Source organism: Poecile atricapillus, chromosome 12, assembly GCF_030490865.1.
Source record: "Poecile atricapillus isolate bPoeAtr1 chromosome 12, bPoeAtr1.hap1, whole genome shotgun sequence".
In the NCBI taxonomy this organism is placed as follows: Eukaryota; Metazoa; Chordata; class Aves; order Passeriformes; family Paridae; genus Poecile; species Poecile atricapillus.
In genome coordinates, this window is record NC_081260.1 from 8,230,784 (window position 1) to 8,245,503 (window position 14,720).

Here is a 14,720-nt window from a genome sequence, read left to right on the forward strand (position 1 = left end):
ACTGCTCTTGCCAGGAATATGAGATTGTGTTGTTTCTCTGCAGGACTTGGTTGTATGGCAGTGGAGGCTTACACTGATTTGTGGCAGACTCGGTAATAATTTGTATTTATTGTTACACTCCAATATTACAGAACAGCTGTAATGATTCTTGGTCATGGCCAAAGATCAACAAGGAAGCACACAGGGAAGTGTTCTTTCGTGTCTGTGAGTCTGTCTGACTTGATTCTGGTTTTCATATGTATGTTACATAAATTTGTATAAGGTTCAGTATTTTCTTCTCAATTAACAGGATGTATTGGTCTTTAGTGTTAAATGTTGGAATATGAAGTGTTGGATCTTTCAGAGTGGCATTCTGTGGTAGATGCTTTGAAAATATAGTGCAGTGGAGAATGTGTATTTTGGCTGGTATTGGCAGTGCTCAGCAAGGAATTCTCAGCATATTTGAAAGCAGATCTGGTGAATGCATCTTGGTGCAGCAGAGGGGCAGAAGGGATGAAGTTGCATGACTTCACAAAGGAGTTGCCTTTGCCAGTAGGTTCATCCTCTGATATGATTGGTGACCTGAGAAAATAATGCTGTTATAAACTCCTGATTAGGTTATCTGTAATTTGAAGACTTTTTCCTTCATAAATTCACTTTAGTGAGCTGTTCTTACATGCAGATGAGGTAGTTTCTATTAGTACAGGAAATCGTATCACTGACAGTCTTTGTTTTGTTTCTGGTTTTATTTCTTTAGCTGAAAGCAGTCACCACAAAGATACTAAGTGCTCTGATTCTCTGTAGTACTAATTCTGTGGAAATTATTTTTTTCTCATACTCCTTGTAGGGTGAAGAGGAGTCATCAACTACCTCTCCTTGTGCCATCAGTCAGCATTTTTATTGCCTCCTTTGGTTTAGTTACATTTATACTGTTTGTCATATTTTCTGTATTCTATTTTGGGCTTTATGTTCCTGCTAAAGATTTTCATGGAAATTCAAATTTTAACATTGTTTTTGACATTTTAACTCTCTGACTGTCAGAAAAATATATTTTTTGTCTAGATTTTGTTTACTTCACACATACATCTAACTTCAATATTTTTTGCTAGAAATGGTTGAGAATTTAATGATTTAAAGATGCAGATATTTTATTTGGAGCTGCTGAAAGAGTATGCAGTTCTGCTTTCTGTTCAGTTGTGAGTTAAATATAATAGTAATGTTATCTAGCATTGAATACTAAAACAAGAGAAATTTAATGTTGACACACTTAGTCGTTGACAATTAAGAGATAACCAGAAAATAAAAGTTTGGAGCTCTGGGCTGGTTAATTTTGCTTAGTTTACAGATCTAGACTGTTACCAGTCAATGCATAAAGTGTAGTCCTTAGTTTTTGGTTCTCTCAAAACTCATGCCACAATTAATGGAGTAAGCTCAGTGTGTGAACCTGTCTGTTTTTGCATTAAGTAAGTATTTACAATTAAGTGCAGGTTTTCTGTAGCATTAAATTATTGTCTTCAGAAGTAGAAGTGTTAGCTGTTTGATATATGCCACGTACTGGTGGTTTGTGGCAAGAATCTCCATGGAAGGCAGGAAATATGTAAATTATTTTATAATAATAGACTCACCAGTGTTTGGTCAATATAGAAACTGTTGTTGGGCTTGAGGCCAAAACAAGTCCAGCCAGGCCCTGACCCTCATTAACAAAGCATTGTGAAAATGCTTGACTCTTTTTTGTGATGCTTATGCTCCTAAGGAGTGGGTTATTAAGACTGGTACTCAGCACTGCAAAGTTTGCATTTAAATAACAAGATGGGGCAGCTCTACTGTGGTTAATTGACAAATTCTCAAAAACATGTCTGTGATAAAAAAGCATGCTGGGAGTGTAATGGCTCTCAGATGGAACATGACTGTTGAGGGGGTCCTAGTGCTGTACTTCCTCACTGGGTGATAGTATTGTGGTATATGCTGAGTGACCAAAAGCTGGGCTGTTTGTCAGTTCAGCACTATAAACAAGTCAGCATCTTGTATGACCTTCTGAAAAGCCCTTCATTTTCATGAAAGAGCTTAATTTCTGAAGTGGAATAACTTCCTGTTCAATTGTTCAGAAGCATGATTGCTGAGATCTATTTTTTTGCATTAGTGTCATCCCTTCACAACTGGTGTCCACTAACAGACTGCAATGTCTGTGTCCATGCCTTACAGGATATGCCTGAAGTTTTTGTAATCTGATTGGGCTTTGATAACTTCCTGGAAGCAGTGCTTGTTGTGAGTACGTGGATATTGCTTTGCCACACTAAGTACTTGCAGCCAGGGTTATTAAAGTGCTAATTTCATGAGAATGACATTTTACGGAATGCAGAACAGCTCCGCAGAGTTGTGGCAAGGTCACTGGGACAGCAGCCATATAGAGATCTGTATGTATTCCCAGAGCACTCTTGTGTTATAAAGATGGAACTCTCATAATCCTAATGGTATATAAAATCTCACTTTATGCTTTTCTTTCTATTAGCTTGAAATCTGTGGCACCTTTGGCAAAGTTGAACCTATGGCTGCAGTGGTTGTAATATATGTGACATAGACATACTCCTGTAATTTATGTTTTGTCTCTCTGACACCAAGGATGTCTCTTCTCTGGGCTCTGTTGGCACACCATGGGTTCTAGCATCTATGAGACTGTCTGCTTTACTGAGTGGTACTTGGAGGCCATGTTTGAGACAAAAGAGAGAGATAGAGAAGGATCCCTGTCATAAGTTTTTATCTTTAGCATCAGTATTCCTAATGCTTTATCTTTTCTGAAAGTTAAAACACTTTCCCTGTTTTCCATGTGATGTGTTGTACACAGATGAGACTTCTATGGGTCAAGCTCAAGAATTTATGAGTTTTAGGTGTATTAAGGTAGAAAAAAATGTATGATTCTCCACTGGTGGACAGCAGTGTAGGCTAACTAAGTAAATCTGGTTGCTTCCAGCCCTTTTTCTATGTGACTGTGTCTTGGTTTTGGAAGACAGGTGTCTGCTAGGGAGGGCAGGAGCCTCCCTTGGAATGAAAATGTAGACCCCCTCCCTCTGAACTATTATAATTTTGAAATCAAGGGGCTCTTAGGCAGAGATCTGGCGATAGGAATAACAGTTCTTTACTAGTATGTATAACGAGGCAAACAACCAACAATAACTACAGCGTTAGCTAAAAAACAGAACCAGGGCCCCCGTGACAGCCTTCTCGGGCAGTCAGTCCCGGTGCTCCTGCAGGACTCTGAGGAACAGCCGGCTGGAATGGCAGCAATGAATGAATGGCAGGAAATCCCGGGCCGGTGGCTGAGGTGGATCAGCAGCTCCGCAGCTGTGCGTGGCACTGCCACACGTCCCGGCAGGACAGGCACAGCTGCGAGGCCAACCAGTGAAGGAGGAGAAGAAGAAGAAGAAGCAGCAGCTCCGTCTGGGTGATGATAAATTCCCTTCTCTCCACTGCAACAGCTCCCAGCGAGTGTCCTGCTCTGAAGCTGAAGCAACCAGACAGCCTCTGGCTGCCCCCGCCCTCACTTTTTTTCCTGCCCCCCTGGGCCCAGCCAAACTCTTTGTTTCTGAAGCACCCACTAAGTACCAGCAGTCAGATTTTTTCCCTTCCACTGGTGGGAAAAAATTCCATAGGTGAGAAGGAACAAAAGGAAGGACACCTAACCCCCAGCAGACTGTAAGAATATAAGGGTTGGGTGCCACACTATTTTCCTTACTCAGTAAGTGAGCACAAGAGTAAGTTCAGCTGCCAAGGAATGGATAGTTTGCAAGGCTGTTCTGTGTAAATAAACTTGTTGAAAGATTGACTTTTGGGAAAGATGATGTGCTAGGCAGACGTCCCTTGTAAGGACCTTTATTAAGAAGAAAAAACATAATTTTGTAGTCCTCTGTATTTTATTTGACTGCATCGTTAAGTAGGCAAAGAAAGTGCTGCACCAACCTTCCCTAAGTAGTGTTTCTGCAGAGTGCTGGAGACTGAGCGGGTAGTTGAAAAACCCACAGAAAAGGTCGAGTGAGAAACCCTCTTCAAAGAGTGCTGCAGTGCCTGAAGGGAGGTGACTAATTGCAACTGAAGTATCTCTTAAGCATGAGGGCAAAAAAACTCCAGCAAGCCACCGGCACAAATGAAAAATTGCAAGCCAAGCAGTAGAAGGCAAGTTCTTTTGGTACAGTGTTGTACAAGCAGTTATCCAAACTCTGAAGAACCAAATGGTAATGTAGTATTAAAGCTGATCCCTAGTAAGATGATGATAGAATGCAAAGTTGTAGTAATGCGGCTCACCCTTCCTTAAAAAATAGGAGCAGGATTCTGATCTGATTCAGTTCAACTAAAAATTGAAAAGAGGCAGACGGCAGAAATATATGGGATATTTCCCACCATGGTACCTGAATTCCTCTAAAATATTGTGACTAAAAGTTGAGAGAATATATAAATATTGGGGCTGTTCATTTGGAAGGAACACTGGATAAGCCCGAGCTTTAAAAATGAAGTGTTATAAGGAAGGATAAATGGAAAACAAATTACCTTTTTCTTAATTCACAGGAAAAAGGTTCAAGTGAAACAAGTTTTCCTGAGTACACTTAACCTTTGTGGTCTCTTTTCGTCTCAAAGATGGATTTTTGCAGTTTCTGTGCTTGGACAGCTTGAGCTTTTAAGGTAGAAAATTCAAGCCATGTAACTCCCAGCAGTACCTCTTTTTGGGAGACTATGTAATCTGTGCTTCAGGTTGTTTGGTGCCTGCTACTTTTTTTTTTCCTTTTAGAGAATTTCAAGGTTTTAAGTTTCTTCAGATATGTAATGTAATGGTCTTGGAATAACCTACTCAAAGGCAACCTACTACCCTTTGCCATTCTGCTAATTTAAGTATGATTTCTTATTTTTCAAATGTGTTGAGATGCTCAGCAGCAGTAGATTCTTGCTTGTCCTGAGCTGAAATAGTTAGACTAGACAGAGTAAATGAAGATAGAGGAACATGATGAACACTCTGCTGCTACAATGTGAGATGTTACTCTTTTTCTGACCAGTGATCATATAAATGCATGGATGACAGATACACATCCAATAGCTAGGCAACATAAGCATAATACACTTTCTTGGTTGTCATTTTATGTAGAATGTTTATATGCAAATTACTCTGGAATGGAAAACTAGGCCAGTTCAGAATGGTCTCTGATATCTTGGCACTAAATTTTAGAGGGTTGGAGATGCCAGAAATTTCTTGGAATAGGCCATTGCAGAGAGATCTGTAATGTTCAGATGGTTCCACAGGTAAGACCTGTACTTGCTTTTAAATTACTGAATTAGTCAAAAGATGAAAGAGACAATAACACAATAGTCATACATACATAAAAATAGTCCATGTTTTTATGTAAGTATGATAATAGTCATACTTACATAAAAACACTGAATGGCTGTTGGACCTCTGAATGTTTCAGGGGCTTTGCAGGTTCTGTCCAGCTTTCTCTGTATGCAAGTTATTAGAGGAGGCAAATGGAACTTAAGGATGCATCACTGCAGTGGTGTTTGGAAGGGTTATGTTTTGTTCCTGGCCATGTGATTATGGTGGACAAACTTGGATGAGGTCTTCAATCAATCTACCCTATGTTCTTAATGTAAAGAATAAGACACCTCAGCCTACTTTTCTTTATCAAGTTAGATTGGAGAGAAATTTGCTATTATTGCAATTCTTTCCCTTGATTGGATAACCCTGCCAAGAAGCTCTCCAGACTCAGTTCAGGATATTTTTGCCCAAATTGGCAACTTGGAGGCACATACTTCTTTTTTTCCTTTTTTTTTTTTTAACTGTAATCCACTCTATCTGAAATGAATCACAGTTGTATTTGTGTTAGCTTTACTCATTTAAAGGCTGTTGTTACTTCTCAGCTAAGTCACAGAATTTGCAATGTTTTTTTTTTCAGAATAGTTTTTTTCATTTGGGGTTCTCATAGTCACAGTATCCTCTTTCATCTTTTAGACTACTGTTCGGTGAATCCTTTCCCTGAGAATAGTTCAGACAGTTTTAAGTCTGCTAATACAAATTGAATACAAGACCTTCTGAAAATCATTCTGCATCTTGTGTTTCTGTTCAAGTTGCATGAACACCATTATTTTATGGGCATTTTGAAACTGTGAAGAGGGTTACACATTTCATGCCCTGCTAGAGCCAGTAAGTTATGGTTGTGTAGAGAGACAAGATCTCTTGATTTACTGAGTGTTGAAAGCGGAGATGAGCAGAAAGAAAAGGTAGGGTGGCAAGGAAGTACAAGCAGTGACTGTATAATGATACTTCCCTAAATATTTTTCTAGTCTTCAGGAACTAGTAGTTTGGGACATTTTCAGCCAGAAGTGATGTCTTTTGCCAGTAATTCTCCCCAACAACCCAGCCAGCCAAGTAGCTATGAGTAGATTATAAATACAGTTTTATTGAGGGGAATTTGGAAGGAAAACGAGAACATTTTGCAGGAATGGTTGAAATACTTCAGGGGCTGTACTGTTAGAAATGGAATGAAAATCAGTATTTTTTAGAACAATGTCATGTACTTCAGGAGTACATAAAAACTGATTCTGTAAGTTAGGAGTTTCTCTCCTTAATGATTTTCTGGTATTATCAGTTGACTGTCAGTTTGCTTAGCATTCATTATGTTACAGATATATAAAGGACAAGTGGCTATTTTAAAGAGTAATTATAAGTAAGAATAGAAAAGTATTAAATACGCTTTTAAAAGGGAGTGGCTGAGAGCTTACTTGTAAAAGTTTATGGTTCTGCTGCTCTCAGGAGAAAGACATCTTGTGTTGGCAAAGCAGGGCAGCCAGAGTGCTTGAAAGTGTGAAATCAGCTTGCAAAGGAATATGAGAAGGGCTGGGCTACTTTAGACGATCTGAACAATTACTGAAAGGTACAAAATTTGGTTGAGGGGAGGTGTGTATACCTACTGGTTTGTCTATATATATGTATGTGTGTGTATATATGTATGTATATATATATGTATATATATTTATGTGTGCATAGGAAGAGAAAGACAAAGGGACACAAATCAACTCTTTAAACTTGATGCCAGTACTGTTAAAAGAACAAAATGATAAGACTGTGAATTAGTTTTAGATTTAGAGTGTAAGGTTTCTACTTTCTGGAGCAATGTGGCATTATTGTAACTACTAATAGGATTAGTAGGGGCAATCAATCCAAATAGTTTAGATAGATCTTGATTACTTTATGATAAGATATATATGACACATTGCCTTTGGTAGTAAGATTACTAGATTTGATAGTTTAAAAGGTCCCTCTGAGTTCATTGGAGTGGTCTTGGGTTTTAGGCCTCAGTGCAGCATTTTACCTTCTCATGGGTCCTCCATGGAAGGGGACTGATGGATGGTAATAATCCTGGTTCTTGGTTATTTCTGCTTTGGTAATATGTTCTAGACTGAGAAATCTTCTGGTGATGAAGTTTTCAAGAATGAAGACAGTAGCTTTGCCATTGAAAGTCTCAAGTTACCAAGATAATGTGACAAAGCTTGTTTCTCCATATCATCGTATTGTCTTTATTTCTTGCCTGAAAATTCCTCCTCTTTTGTTTTTTTTTTAATTGACACTGGCGATCATTGCCAAGTTGTTCATGTCCTCAAGTGCAGCCATGGTAGCTAGTAATGATCCACTGATACTCCTGACATGAAGTTAAGTGCTGTCACCAGTCAATTCTGTATCTGAATGTGGGGATAAGACAGAATTTTAAACTCTGGCACTGATGCTTTTCTTGTGTAAGAAAGATTGTTTTTGGGGAATAGTGATGATAGATGAAGTTTATTATCTCTAAGGACTGTTAGATGAACTGTCTTTAGGCAGTTTCTGATAGAACTTATTTTTTAGCAGATTACTTGTTTCACTGTGAGCTCAGTTGTCAGCACCCAAGTTGGTGCTCTCTGACCTGATTGTGTCTAGCAGGATTACTAACTTACTTAGTGGGGATTGTTCTCTAGTAAATTGTTTTACTTTGACAGAGAAACTTTTACTTCTCTTTCCAGCCTGCTTGTGGTTTGAGTAAGATTTATAACTTTCTTGATGTGAAGGTGAATAGAAGCAAACATTGGTCAATAACAGACCTCTGTGGAGATAATGAATTTAGAGAATGTTATGTGTATAAATAATTTTTCACTAGATTGGAACTGAACCTATTAACTAGTAACTGCTATTGTTCATGTTGAATAGGGAATGGGGTATTGGTTTTCTGAACATAGTATCTTTTGCTCTTCAGATCAGCTGAAGTATACTCACTGCTACCTGTGTTTTAGGCTTGGTTGCAGTTGAGGGAGTGGCAGCCTCTATGCAGCTAAAACTGGAAATGATCAGAGGAAGTCTGACCTTACACTGTGAGGTGGAATGTGCCACCACCTCGTGTGTGGTCTGGCACAGGGCTGAGTGTTGTTCATGAGGTGGATGCTGTGCCAGTGACTGTATCTGAGCAAAGACAAGTCTATGCTTTACTTTGCAGTAAACCTTGCTGATCACAGTGTAGACCCACCTTTCCCAGGTTACTGAAAGAAAAATTGGCACCAACCTCCAGCTGTCAGATCTGAGGTTGCAGCCTGAAGTCAGGTCAGGAAGCAAGGTGCCACAATAGTGGAATTATTCTACTTTGGAAGAGGTGAAAATAGGAGATCTAGCAGTTTGAAGCATTACAGTGAGAAATGCACAAAGGAGCAGTTTGGACCTCTCTGTTGTTTTAAGGGATTTATATTTTTTAATTTTTTTTTGTAGACCATTAAGAGCTATCTACCCTTACCTGTGTTGATTTAAAAAAAAAAAATGGGCAGTAGGATGGTTGAATGTTTAGGTTTTTTGGAGTAAAGATAAATCTTCAGTGGTTTGACCTTTAGAAACTTCATTGATTAGCCAATGTACAGATTTAATAGCAACAAAATAATACTAATCTTTAGATCAATTATTTGGTCTGCAGCTGTTTTATTTTAGCTAATTCCTAGAATGATTGAATCATGATTGTATGGGGTCTATAGATGGTGAGTTGGTTTGGGGCTTTTTGGTAGTATATATATTTATACCAAATAATTTTCAGATAACTCCTGGTACTACTTTTGAAAGGCTATATATATATATATATATATATATACTTTCCTGGTGTGCAGTGTAGCTGTATTTTTGTGTTAGCTTCAGAAATGTGTCATTTTCAAGGTTAATTTGAAGATATTAGCTTTTTGCTTTCATAAAATATCTAGTGAACAAAAACATAGCATGAACACAAAGATTTTGATGTGTCAAAATTAAAATGCAGTCTGGTTATTTTCCAGAGTTTTCAGTCTGATGATTTTTGAAATTCAGTTTTGGCATTTGAAGGGATCTCACTGAAGGTTTCTGTTCATAGTTATGAGAGAGTTTGCATCTCATGTGGTGTTTGAAAAAGTATTTAATTTTAGAAAGAAGTGTTTAAGCTTTGTTGTGTAAGCATTGTAGTGTTGTCAAGATTACCTCTGTGACTTTCAGAATTTTGTTTTTCTTTAGTCTTGTTAGTGTTGAATAGCTGACTACCTCATGTAGTGTATTTGTGTCCTGTGAGCCACTCGAATGACATTATAGAACTGGAGTGTAGTTTCCCAATCTGACTTCACTTACATACCAAGACTACTGCACGCATAATTAATGCTCTGACTGTAGTTTACTGGTTTGGGGAAGTAATGTGAGTAAAATATGGCCTTTGGATGAGACTCCATGTCCAGGGCAAACAAAACATCCTCATACATGTGCCCCACACCCTCCCTTGAACTACTTGAATTGAGATCAGTATATGCTGGCTGTGCTGTTTCTGCTTGATAAGTCAGCAGCAGATACTCTGCTGCTTTTTATTAGGTTAGTTTTTTGCTGAGTTTTAAGAATTTTTTGCTGAGTCTTTTAGCATCCTAAATGCTAAAGAGCTGGCTTAAGGGATAGGGTCTCTTCCTGTGTGGTCTGGGGAAAAATGGGACTCTTGCAACCAGCCAGAATTAATTTTAGGCTGACAAGAACTGTAGCTCAAGTTGTTTTAACCTGGATTTGTGTTGTGCTCTGAGAATGCTCTACTGGTTGAGACTGTAAGCCTGCTGCTGTACCCAGCAGTGCTAAAGATTACACTGAAGGGAATTTTTTTTTTTTTTAAGGGACTCACCTCAATTTCTTTTTCCAGCTTTTGACACATTGAACAGTTAGATTGGTGCCTGCAAATATATCCAGAAGCTGTGAAAGAAAAAGCAATCACATAACACATTTCCATTGGTGATTCTGCTCATAACAGCATTGCCAATTGTTTGCCCTACATTTAATTCCCCAGTCAGCAGAACAAAGCTTACAGGCTAGAATGTAAGGGAATTTTTTTTTCTCCTTATTGAGTTCATCTGAGTACATCATGGTGCTTCTATGCACATTGTTGCAAACATTGCAATGTATGGCAAACCTTTGGATCTTGATTTTAAGATGGTGAAGAAGCCTGAAATATGTAGCAGATCCATGTGCAGGCTGTCACAGCAAGTCGTGAAATTTTGAGTGGCTGAAGATTACATTTACAAGTTGGTTGTTTTTTTTTTTCAAAATAATTCTGATGGATTGCTTCCACAAGACTATCTGGTATTCAGCTCAGTAACTCAATGGATCCAACAGCTGGGTCCCCAAATTCAGAGTGATATATAAATTTGCGTTAGCGTGGGGAGAAGGTATTGTGGCCTTAGCAGAATTTTCTCTCAGAGAAGCTGTGTGTACTCTTTCCAGCAGACTGGTTGTCTGTGCTCAGTGATCTGATCTGCTGCTGCTTTGCAGGGATGGAAATTGTGTTTGCTTTTCTGTAGTATCAGTCCCTTTAGAGTCTTCAGTGTGCTCTGGAGTTATACTGACAACCTGTTGCACTGAGTACCTTAGTGTCAGGTTTGGAACCTGTGAGGGCCTGTGCTGGCCCAGATGAATTATGTCTGACTTGTCTGTTCAGCCAAATGCTTCCCCTGTACTTAATTCAAATTGACCTCCTCTCTCTGACCTATATACTATGAAGATAGGTGTGAATGTCTCCCCAGTTGCTTCACTGGTAAATACTGTGAATAGTGTTCCACTCAGCTTCTCTACACTGGTGTTGTCAATCCTCCATCCCTTTCTCATTTTGGTCTGCAAGAGGTCCTGCTGGTTTTTCTAGTTGGTTTCCTGGTTTTGATTTAGTTAAGTAACTGCAAGGTGCTACCCAAACATGTTAAGTTCTCTTTCCTGTTTACTTTTGATGTACTATGTATATTCTAATCTCTTCTGTTCTCAATAAGCAAGCTTTCTGTTTTTAAAACCAGACTTCTCAAATTTACTTCCTAACTTCCCCATTTAATCATGCAGTATGTAGGCTTTTATTGCAGGGGCTGATGTATTCCTTTGACTGCTTTTGTTTTGCTTCCAGCTGCGAGGAATTTTTACTTTATCTCCTAATACAGAATTTTGTCTGCTTTCTTTTTGTAATTTTTTTCCCCTCTTTTTAGGGTTGCGTGGTTTTGGGTTAGTTTGTTTGTTTGGGTTGTTTTTGAGGGGAAACATGTTTGAGAGGATTACAGTTTACTATTTTTTTTCCACACTGTTCCCCTAACATTAATTATCTGTGTGCCAATAGTTTTTGTCTCACTGTATTCAACTGTGGTGTTGAAATGTAATTGCATTACAGGCACAGTTACCGAGCAGCTTTCCTATCCTTTAACTAGGTCTTGTGTACCACTTAAAACTAAGCCAAGAATTGGATCTTTTCATGTAGACCTAGCACTAATTTTTGAGGTAGAAGTCATTGTTTGGGGGAAAAAAAATCTGCATTCCATTCTAATGAGTCACAGGATTCCCTTTTCATCAGATTTCAGTTGCCCATTGTTATTATCTTTCTTAAAGTTGAAACTCTGTAATCTTCCTGAACTGGTAGTGTAGTTGATCATGCATCTTTATTACTTGATCGTGTGACTTCTGCCATAAGAAGTTCATTGGACTTCTCATCTCCTGTAACTCTTTATGCCATTAAATGTTTGTATAACTTTCACAGATACAGTGCCATTCCTCACCTGCATGTTGTTTGTCAATTCTGTTGGAATTGCTGAGTAAGCTGGCAGGCTCTCAGCATTGTGCTGTTTCGGTTTGTCTTCCTACCAGATCTTGGAGATCCTTGTTACTTTGAGGGTGTCAGGTGAGGCCAAGTATTTAGGCTTCCCATGTGTTACTTAAAAATTTCTAGCAGTACTATAGAAGTGTTTCTAAGTTCCAAAACTCTTACTAGCATGCCAGTCTGGCTGACTCTGGCATGACTAATGTGCATGCCTAACAAGTTCTTCCTGTTCCCATCATGCCTAAATCCTTGCTGTCTGTATCACTGACTTCCTTTCTCAGCCTCACATGTGGATCTGGCAGCACCTGAGAAAGCAGAATGGAAATCCTGAGTGTAATTCTTCTGTTCATCAACCTGAGTTTACTTTCCAGAGAATCCATCCTGTGATTGCATACGCTGCTGTTACTAGTGTGGATTCAGTGGACCTGTAAAATACGTAATTTAAAATGAGAAGGAACAATGACTTTAAAAGAATAATTTTGAGTGTTTGCCTGAATTGCAGTCTCTCCTGTCAACTGACACCTTGGCATATAAGTTTTGTTATATATTATTGCTATAAAAATCCTGTGTAGTTTCAAGTTTTTCCTTAGGTTTCTTTAAATATTTCTCAATCCTTTGTACCAAGTTCCACTTAAGCAGAAAACTCCTTGTTTTAATTTCTCACAGGCTAGGCAGATTCTAAGTTATTGGCATAAATTGTTTGTTCATCTGCTTATATTGTGCCCTTAGGTGCTTCTGTCTCAGCATGCATCCTGCATTTGGCAATTAACAGAAAGCATTTTAAGGGTCCAAATGGATGCCTTTATTACTGTGCCTACTGTCTTATAGGTGTAAAGTGTCTGAAATTGATTAAGAAAGTTATTTTCCAGAACAAATTGCATACATTGCATTGCCTGCTTCTACTCACTTATCTGATATTTTGAATGAACAGTGTGTCTCACAGCTGAAATTGATTAAAATATAAGTTATGATTTGTCTGTAGCAGGCGAATCACATTTACAGCTCTAAAAAAATTTTGTGTGACCTTTAAACTGTAACTCCTGATTTTTCACTGATGTCTTGAGTAACTGCTTCAAGTAATATTTTATCATAACAACAAAAAAAACCAGTTTATGAAAATCCGGTAGTCACTGACAGTTTGGGTAAAACTGGCAAGTCTGAAAACTGGCAAGAGTGAAAAATTCAGTATCTTCAGTGGCAATGAGAATAGACTGTTTTAAAGTAGTCTGTGTAGACTCTAAAGGTAGGAGTAGTTTGTTAAAGTGCTGTCTGAACTCTATGCAAAACAATATTTGCTGGCACCTGGTTTGTAGTAAATATGCAGCAAGTATTTGTGAGCATGGAATTGTTTTCTCTCTTGAAAGAATGGAAATAATGCTGTGGCACAAAGCTTCCAGACTTTTAATACTCGGAGAATGCTTTTCTCGATCAAATTTCAAAACTAATTTTATGCTTGCATCATTCTGCTAGTGATAGAAGGGGAAACATTATACCAACGCCTCAAAACTAATGTTTGCTGCATTCTTGCTAGTGACTTCTAAGGAAATAGAAGTGTAGGAGCTGGAGCTATTCTTACCTGATTTCTTTAGCACAATCTTCTGGTCTTTTATGGGGTGAAAGTTTTGGGGATCTGACACAGCTTTCAAAAACATGTTGCATGTGATGTTCTTAAAACAGGTGGGTTTGGATACATTAATGGAATTTTAGAAAAGTTTTCTGCTGAATCCTTTCAAAGCATTAATTGTGGAAAAGTTACTATTGCAAGGAAAATACTTTCAGTAGAAATACTTTGTCCCAATTCCAGTCACCTAGAGTCACCTAGAGTGATCACAAACTAAACCCAAGTGATGGTCCTGAAGTTGATTCAACTATGACTTCCAAAGTGTCCAGTTATGTTATTAGGCTGACTATTTTGCCCCTTTTAAAATGCTTTTCTTTCACATGACTGTCTCTAATTCAGGACTACTTGGTCCCTCTGGAGAGGAGACTCCATAGTGTTGCTTTGGAAGGATAAGTAGTGCCAGTCCGTGCTAACTTGATGACTTGTTAGTTTGTTAATGTGTTTGAGCTCATTTTTAGATATGAGAGCTGCTTGTGGTTTGAAGTTGCTCAATTTCTTTGAAACTTGGGTGGGGAGGTGACTTTGGCTGGAACCTATCTACCTTGAAAAACTTCAAATGTAGCCAGAGTTTCTTGATAAGTATTTTCCTGGTATTTCTGTCAGGAGCTATCTACTAGAACATAAAATAGTGTAATGTCTTCTGGGGAACGTGAAAGGTGGCAGTACCAGCTTTGCTTTGCAATTAGTTTTTGTTAACAAACCAGTAGTTCCAATGTATAGTCTGAAGTTAGTTTGATTTGATTAAAAGAATTATAATGGATGACTACTAATAAAGGTATCAAGGAAACAAAAGTATATTTCTTCAGAACATTTAAAAATGTCCCATAGAAAGTAATAATCAAGTGACTGCAGATTCTGAAGTAATAATGTTAGTAATATGTAATGACACTGAATTGATTTATTAACTTCATAAAGTCTGATTTTTCTGGTCTGGTTCATAATTGTGCAGTTGAGGAAAAGGAATTGCTTAAGTAGGTGAGAGCATAAATGTGAAGAGTTCTATAATGTGTATA

The 14,720-nt window shown here is 38.2% G+C and overlaps 2 protein-coding genes across 4 annotated transcripts in view; both read left to right on the forward strand.

Annotated features, from left to right (window-relative positions):
- The window catches only part of AMMECR1 (AMMECR nuclear protein 1), a 95,025-nt gene that overhangs the window by 28,690 nt on the left and 51,615 nt on the right, over nt 1-14,720 (forward strand). The window lies entirely within an intron of this gene.
- ACSL4 (acyl-CoA synthetase long chain family member 4) overlaps nt 4,112-14,720 on the forward strand; it is a 166,885-nt gene continuing 156,276 nt past the window's right edge. Inside the window, exon 1 of the mRNA XM_058848254.1 lies at nt 4,112-4,115. The gene's annotated coding sequence lies outside the window, so the exon portion shown is untranslated. The remainder of the gene's footprint in view (nt 4,116-14,720) is intronic.